The 8,826-nt window shown below is 52.2% G+C and overlaps 1 long non-coding RNA gene across 1 annotated transcript; it reads left to right on the top strand.

Moving 5' to 3' along the window:
* Positions 1-6,491: 6,491 nt before the first annotated feature.
* LOC136787484 (uncharacterized) lies at positions 6,492-7,691 on the top strand. Its single transcript, XR_010826915.1, has 2 exons — positions 6,492-7,247; positions 7,486-7,691. It is a non-coding gene; the product is annotated as an uncharacterized lncRNA (long non-coding RNA).
* Positions 7,692-8,826: the final 1,135 nt, after the last annotated feature.

The following is an 8,826-nucleotide window of genomic DNA, read 5'->3' as shown; positions in this document are numbered from 1 at the left end:
ATGAGGAATAAAATGGATGAGCTAGAAGTCCTGGCCCAGTCCCGCAACTACGACATCATCGGCATAAGTGAAACCTGGTGGGATGAGTCCTGTGACTGGGGTGTTGCGATAGATGGTTACAGGCTCTTCAGGAGGGACAGGCAGGGTAGGCGAGGTGGTGGGGTGGCGATGTATGTGAAGCAGGGGCTGGACTGTGTGGAACTTCAGGTCGGCGATGGCAAAGTTGAGAGCCTCTGGGTAAGGATCAAGGGACGAACGAATAAAGGGGATGTCGTTGTGGGAGTCTATTACAGACTGCCTGGCCAGGACGATAGCGCCGATAAATTATTCTTTACAGAACTAAGAGAGGCCTCGAGATTAACTCCCCTTGTCCTTATGGGGGACTTCAACTTGCCAGACGTTAACTGGGAGTGCCACACGGCTGACACGAGCAAGTCCAGGAGGTTCATGAAGCACCTAGATGATAACTTCTTGGTGCAGGTGCTAACGGAGCCAACTAGGAAAGGTGCCCTCCTAGACCTGTTGCTAGAAAACAGAGAGGGTCTGGTGGGAGATGTGGTGATTGGTGGCCGCCTTGGTCAAAGCGACCATGAAGTGGTTGAGTTCAAAATCTACGGTGACAGAAGGAAAAGTGCCACCAAAACCTCATCCCTAGATATGGGGAAAGCGGACTTCAGGCTGCTCAGGGAACTAGTCAGCAAGGTCCCCTGGGAAACTGCTCTTGAAGGCCTCGATGTCCACCAGTGCTGGTCATTCTTTAAACGATGCCTCCTAGAAGCACAAGATCAAGCAATTCCTAAATATCGCAAGTCAGGCAGGCAGGGCAGGAGGCCGGCGTGGCTGACCAGGAACATTCTAATGGAGATTAGGCGGAAACAGAGAGTGTTTCGCTACTGGAAGGAGGGCCAGGTGTCATGGAAAGAATACAGGGATGCCGTTCGTGTTTGTAGGCAGAAAATTCGTGTGGCCGAAGCACACCTAGAGTTGAAGCTGGCTGTGTCTGTGAGAGAAAATAAAAAGGGCTTTTTCAGATATGTGAATGGAAAAAGGAGAACTAAAGAATACATAGGGCCGCTCCTTGATAGGGAAGGTCTCCTCACAGACAATGACATAGGCAAAGCAGAGACGCTTAACGCCTTCTTTGCCTCTGTCTTCAATGCCGATGATGGGCTTCGGGACCCAGGGTGCCCTGAGCTAGAGGACCGGGACGGTGGGGATGACAAACTCCCAACCGACCCTGAACGTGTGCGGGATTTGCTACTCCACCTGGATCCCTACAAGTCCATGGGTCCGGATGGGATTCATCCCCGGGTGCTGAAAGAGCTGGCGGACGTCATCGCGGAACCTCTCTCAATTATTTTTCAACGATCCTGGGAACTTGGAGAGGTCCCGGTAGACTGGAAGCTGGCAAATGTTGTGCCGATTTACAAGAAGGGTCAGAAAGAAGACCCTAGCAATTACAGGCCTGTCAGTCTCACGTCAGTGCCTGGTAAAATCATGGAGAAGATGGTTCTCGAACTTATTGAGGCGCACCTGGGGGACAAAGCAGTCATTGGTCCCAGCCAGCATGGGTTTGTGAAGGGTAGGTCCTGCCTAACTAACCTGATTTCCTTTTATGATAAGATCACCCGTATGATGGACCAAGGGAAACCAGCTGATGTGATTTTTTTGGACTTCAGCAAGGCTTTTGACACGGTTTCCCATAGGATCCTACTGGACAAAATGTCCACCATACAGCTAAATAAAAACATCATACGATGGGTGAGCAATTGGCTAACGGGCAGGGCCCAAAGGGTTATGGTAAATGGGGCTGCGTCAGGCTGGCGGGCGGTCACCAGTGGGGTCCCTCAAGGCTCCATTTTAGGGCCGGTACTTTTCAATATTTTTACAAACGATCTGGATGTAGGAATAGAAGGTATTTTGAGCAAGTTTGCTGATGACACCAAACTTGGAGGAGTTGTGGACTCGAATGAGGGTGAAAAGGCCTTGCAGAGGGATCTGGATAGGTTGGAGAGCTGGGAGATCACCAACCGCATGAAGTTCAATAAGAGCAAGTGCCGGGTCCTGCACCTGGGACGGGGAAATCCTGGCTGCACGTACAGACTGGGCGATGAGACGCTGGAGAGCAGCCTAGAAGAGAGGGATCTGGGGGTCGTGGTAGACAGCAAGTTGAATATGAGCCAGCAGTGTGCCCTGGCGGCCAGGAGGGCCAACCGTGTCCTGGGGTGCATCAAGCACGGCATCGCTAGTAGGTCAAGGGAGGTGATTGTCCCGCTCTACTCTGCACTGGTGCGGCCTCACCTCGAGTACTGTGTGCAGTTCTGGGCACCACAGTATAAAAAGGACATGAAACTGTTGGAGAGTGTACAGAGGGGGCTACGAAGATGGTGAAAGGCCTGGAGGGGAAGACGTACGAGGAACGGATGAGGTCACTGGGCCTGTTCAGCCTGGAGAAGAGGAGGCTGGGGGGAGACCTCATCACAGTCTACAACTTCCTCGTAAGGGGGTGTCGAGAGGCAGGAGACCTTTTCTCCATTAACACCAGTGACAGGACCCGCGGGAACGGGGTTAAGCTGAGGCAGGGGAAATTTAGGCTTGACATCAGGAGGGGGTTCTTCACAGAGAGGGTGGTTGCACACTGGAACAGGCTCCCCAGGGAAGTGGTCACTGCACCGAGCCTGTCTGAATTTAAGAAGAGATTGGACTGTGCACTTAGTCACATGGTCTGAACTTTTGGGTAGACCTGTGCGGTATCAAGAGTTGGACTTGATGATCCTTAAGGGTCCCTTCCAACTCAGGATATTCTATGATTCTAAGATAGCAGCCTAAGCTGCTCATTGACAGGGAGGGCGATGCCCCCTCCTCGTGTCCTTAGCCTGTCCTTCCTAAAGAGTCCGTGTACCTTCCATTCCAACACGCCAGTCATGGGAGGCACCCCCCCGCGTCTCCTCAGTGCCAAAGAGGTCATTTCATAGCAGCGGGCACAGATGGGGCTGAGGGACTCAGTGCCGCATTCCTGCCTTAGACTTTGCCAAAAAGCTCCCTCTCCTCTGAGCTCAGGGATATGGGAGAGAACCAGAAAATGGAAAGAAATTGTCGGTTGAGGTAAAAACTGTTGAAGGGGACAGAAAAGGAAGGGAGAATAATAACAACGGAATTGTACCAAGCAAGGACAGCCAGCAGCATCCTGGGCTGTGTGAGCCGGGAATGGCCAGGGGATACAGGGAAGGGACGACCCAGAAGACGGCATCCAGATTTTGGGTCCCCAGGACAGGAGGGATGTCAGCAAGCTGCAGCGGGTTTGGCACAGGGCCTCCAAGATGCTCTGGAGCACTCTGCCTGTGAGGAGAGGCTGAGGGTGCTGGGCTTGTCCAGCCTGGAGAAGGGCAGGACGAGGGGGACCTCCTCTGGCTGTAGCTCTGAGGGGGTTGTGGAGGATGCAGAGCCAGGATCTTCAGCTGGGTTCAGGGTGGGAGGACAAAAGACAACAGCTGTGAAGGTGAAAGAGGAGAGCTTCAGGCTGGAGAGAAGGCAAAAAGCCTTTTCACCATGAGCTCAGCCAGGCGTCACCTGGAGGCTGTGCAGTCTCCATCTTTGCTGGTTTTGCAAAATGCAACAGGATCATGCCTTGAACAGCCTGTTCTGACTGTGCTTGTGACAACTTGGGCTGCAGGCCTCCTGAGGTCCCTGCCAACATGCCTTGTGGTCCTTTGACCTCAGGCCCGATTTCTGCTGGCGACAGAGGAGATGCTGTGGGGCCTGAATCCTCCTGTGCTGTAGGGGACCATCTAAAGCCAGGCAGGTGAACTCCGTCTCTTCACCTGTCTGAAGGGAATGCATACTCTGTCCTGGCCCTAAAGGACAGCTGAGCATCGTTTCTACTTTTGCCACACTTTCCTTTCACCTGGAAAAATGAATATTGCATGCAGGTTCATGGCCTTGATTTCCTCCATCTGTGCAGCGAGGTCAAAATCTCAGTGTTATTTACTTTTCTGCAAAGGCTGTGAATTGTCATGGACCTTGCATGGGCAGATAAGATTTGGGGGGGCAAGGGGGGGGCGGGTCACAGGGCTTTGTACAAGATGCAGAATGATCTTTTTTAATGGTGTTGGCCTAACAATACTAGAAATGTTTTGAAATGTCAATAAAAATTAAAAAAAACATAAATAAAACAAAACTAAACAGAAATAAAGGCAAACTTCTAAAGCATTGATAGTTTATGATTGATGCACATTTCCGCTTTTACGATTTTTGTGATTTTGTTTTCCTTTGTTTTAATAGTTAATAATGGCCAGTGTTGATGATCCGAGACACGCTGCCCAGCCTCCACTTGCAGCTCCTGAGGGCCTCCGGTCTCCCACAGGTCCTCTTGACAGCTCCCAGCCCCAGTACAGAGGGGCCTCTGAACCTAGCAAGGTCTGCCTGGAAGGGTGAACAAACTATTCCAACATAGGAAAGAAAATAAAAATAAATAAATAAAATTTAAAAAAGAGCGCATGTTCATCACCTCAAACACTCTGTCTGAAACAGTTCTTGTATGGCCATCCCTTGTGGAAGGTGACCGCCATTAGCTGCAGCTTGCACTGGGCACACAGCTGAGGAGAGTGTTTTACTGTTTACTGAACTGCATCACACTTAACTTTGGTTGGTTTTCAATGGGGAGCAATCCTTCTGTGCCTGCGTGCAGGCAGTTCTGTGGGGAAAAGGTCTGGGAGTTGGTGCAAAGGAGCTGTAACATGCAGCTGCAGCCCCGACTGGAGAAGTCTGATGGGAGGAGAAGTGCTGCAAGTCCCAGGTGGCTCCTGAGAGAAATGGTGGGGCTGGGGAGGTGAGGAGCAAGGTTGCCCACAGACTGTCTGGCCTCAAGGGACCGCTTTTCCAAGCTGACCAGGCCTCCTTAGGAGACCCTCTGGGTCAACAGCAAAGGGAGAGGGCAGGGAATTGAAATACATCAAGAAAGAATCCAACCTGAAGGGAAAACTCTCTTGTTATCAACTGTTCATTGAAATCTGCCTCATTCGCTACCCTCCCGAAATCTCCCCACTTAGATGTACAAGCCCTGAAGCCTTGAAGGAACTGCTGGGCAGAAAGAGGGCACAGGAGGGCTCTCTGCATTGTACTGAGCCCCAGGGTGTATTTGGTGCTGAGTCCGTGGACCTCTGGTCCTGAGAGGAGATAGCGCCGGGCGCACAAGAAGGGAAGGCCAGAAGAAATGCTGAAGTTTCTGGGAGTGTTAATTGGTCCCACTGGGGGCCATTACCACCACAGCTCCCCCACGGACCTGTTAGAGAAGGAAATGGGAGGCAGTGACGACAGGCAGGCAAAGGCAAAGTAAAGGTGGCCCTGATGCCGAGCAAAACCTTCATGTATTTTATCAAAGCAAACACTAAGGCCTGACACCCAGCTCTGGGAAGAGAGCTTCTGTCCCTCATGCTGCTCTTCAAGGGGCAGTGGGATCTGGGCTGTGTGATGGCAGCTAAAGGACAACAGTACAACACCAGTGCACAGGGCTGCAGGGAGGCCACATGGTTTCAGTGCCAGGAGCACAGTGTGTCGTCTCATAGGCCCCAGTGGCAGAGACAACAGTCAGAGCCAAGGGGACAAAGACCTCTGCTCTGTCAGGGCCTTCCAGCCCTGTCAGTGCCCTTGGACGTCTCCCCACAGGTTGTCCTATCCTGCCCCATGCCTGAACCATTTTCCCTGCAGCCTGGGGACATCCAACCTGCTTCCCCACCGCAGCATCTCCCTACCCATACTAGGAACTGCTTGTGCTCACTGTCTTTGACTTGAAACGCAAAGCCATGGGCTGATCCAGACTCCCTCTGAGTCACCACAGCACTGCCCTTGGAGTGCCATTTCTTTCTGCTCATCACCATGCTGGACCTCCAAAACGGCAGATTGTGGTGGCTTTCCTTTCTCACGTTCTTTCTCCCTACCCAAAATGGGCCATCATCTCTGAAAGCAGATTTCCAGCTCTCAGGAGCTCCTACAAGAGTGCCCTGAGCCTGAGCTTCACCAGGCCTAGGAAGCGCAGGGCTCTCAGCCTCCACACGCATGACCCCTAGCCCTGTCTTGGCACACCTCCTGTGAACCCTCTCCATTCCTCACTATTCCTTCAGAAAAGGAGCCTCATACTGGGAAAGACTCTTCCAGTTAGGGCCACACCAGTGTGGAGTCATGGAAGATGAGAAGTGCCTTGCCTGGGTGGACACACTCCTGCTAGTGCAGCCCAGTGTGGACATGACCATATCCGTGTTTAGCACTGCCGGCTCATATGGCATCCCTGGTTGTGCCCAGGCTCTTTTCCTCCTGGTTGCTCTTCCTGCAGTCTGGTCCAAGCCTGCTGTCATGTATGGAGCTGTTCTGCCCCTGATGCAGAGCATCACAAGGTGGGAAAGAGAGGCTCTCTTCTCCTTGGAAAATGCAATGACATTTATTCACCAAATCCAAGAGTTTCACAAGAAACTGCACATTCTGAAACGTACCGCAACGGAACCTGGTCATGGAAGTCATCTTCAAGCATGTAGAGGATATGTTGATCAGGAGTAGTCAGCATGGATTCCCCAAGGAGAAATCACGCTTAACCAACCTGATAGCCTTCTATGATGAGTCGACTAGCTGGGCAGATGAGGGGGAAGCAGTGAATGTGGTGTTCCTTGATTTCAGAAAGTCCTGTCCCCCAGGGGTCAGTACTGGGTCCAGTCTTGTTCAGCTTATTCACCAATGACCTCCTTTTCTTTTGGCTCTATATCAGGATCTGCCTTTGTCCCAGCAGCTGCGGTGCCTTGCAAGGGGCTGGGGCTGTGGTGGCCATGCCCGAGCTCTGCAGCAGCCTGTGGCAAGGCAACCGTGAGCGTGGTTGCCACGAGCCCTGCCTGCCCTCCTCCTGCCACGCTCCGTCAGGCGGCTGCAGCAGAGGGGACCCACAGCCAGCCCCTGGCTGCGCTCTGCCACCCGCCTCTCCAGAGCCATCCCTGCTGCCTTGGGGTGCTCTGTGACGCGCTGGGTGACCTCACAAGGCCTGCCGGCCAGCACATCTCCTGCAGGTCAACCAGGCCGCACAGCGGCAGCGACCTCACCACCGCCCTTCCAGCCTCCTCCCCTCCCCTCGGCCCCGGCCTTGTCTCTGCTGGCAGGAGCGGCCTTGGGAGGCTCTTCCTGGCCTCCTCTCGATAGCGAGCTGAAAGGAAAAATGGTCTCTTCCTTGACAGAACAATGGCATCAAATTTGAAAAGCTTCATTAGCAGGTAGGTGAAACCTTTACTAGGTTTTGTTAGACAGAAGGAAGTTTAGAAACTTTCATCCCTGATGTTACCTTACTCACTAATTAGTCAGCTTTATCTATAAGAGCCTCCAGACTTGTATCTCAGAATGAGGGCAAGCTGACCCAGGCCTAGAGGATGTGTCAGAAGATTAGGCGAGGAACTCATGCTATGCGTATATCCTTGGATGTGTAAGCAACTAAGCTTTGTATGCATGCCTAAGATGAAAGAAGAAGAGAAGAAAGATTTAGATGGCTTGAGCATGGACAAGAACTGGATTCAACTAACGAACATAGTGAGGAAGACTACCGATGACCACCAGAGACCCCTGAAAGACCACCAGTGGAAACAAATGTGCATGGGTCAGAGACATTTACTGATTTTAATGAGTTACAGGAAATAGTATGAATATGTTTTGGGGAAATCTGATTAACATGTATGTTTTGATTGTATATAACCCCTAGAGCTCAAACAGTTCTGTAAGCACACTAGGTGGAGTGATCCCCACTAAGTCCAGCACCTCAATGAAAGAACGCCTGCTTTCTAAAACTCCAAATTGAGTCTTAGAGAGTTCCTTTGACTGGCTTTTACAGTATCACCCTCGCCTCCTGCCACCTGATGCCCACTCATGCTCCTGGCACAAACGTGGCCCCGCACCAACACCACCGCTCGTGCTGCCTTTGCCTCCTTACCCTGTCCTCTCCCTCGACTCCTTGTCTCTGCCAGGCCCCACGTTCCACACCCAAATTCATCCCTTTGTTCTCACCACCCTCTCCCCTGCCCAGCAGGATGGCAGAGCCAGGACAGGACATGGGAGAGTTAGGCCCTGTAGCGCCCATGCAGAACGCTTGTGGCAAAGTGGGAGCTGAGATTGGGCTCTGTGGTGCATAGGAGGCCCCATGCAGAAAAGATGAGGTTAAACAGCAACTTTGCAGGGGGGGTCTCCAGCTTGGTTTGGCACGGGAGGCTTCTGGCCACAAAGGGGCAATGGATGGGTCAGCCACAACTTCTCTGGGCAACCTGTTCCATTGACCACCACCCCCAAAGGAAAGAATGTCTTCCTTATACCTAATTTTAAAGTACCCTCTTCTAGTTTTAAAACATTACCTAAAGGCCCCTTTAGGTACTGGAAGGCTGCTATAGGGTCTCTCCAGGCTGAAGAGAACCAGCTTTCTCAGCCAGTCTTCATTGAAAAGGTGCCCCAGCCCCTCTGTCATGTTTTTGGCCTCTTCTAGACTCCTTCGAATACTTCCATGTCCTTCTAGAGTTCGGGGCCCCAGAGCTGAATGCAGTAATCCAGGAGGGGTCTCCCGAGAGCGGAGTGGAAGGAGAGAATCACCTCTCTCAAGCTTTGGGCCAAACTTCTTTGATGCAGCCCAGAATACAGCTGGCTTTCTGGGATGCAAACTCACATTGCCGGCACAGGTTGAGCTTCTCATCCACCAACACCCCAGGTCCTTCTCCTCAGAGCTGCTCTCTAGCCATTCTCCACCCAGCCGGTAGTTGTGCTTGCGATTGCCCCAATCCAGCTGCAGGACCTTGCACTTGGCCTTTGGGAACCTCA

Source organism: Anser cygnoides, chromosome 29 (assembly GCF_040182565.1).
Source record: "Anser cygnoides isolate HZ-2024a breed goose chromosome 29, Taihu_goose_T2T_genome, whole genome shotgun sequence".
NCBI classification, from domain to species: Eukaryota; Metazoa; Chordata; class Aves; order Anseriformes; family Anatidae; genus Anser; species Anser cygnoides.
Note: the sequence above shows the minus strand (reverse complement) of the source record. Positions and strands in the feature narration are given on the sequence as shown.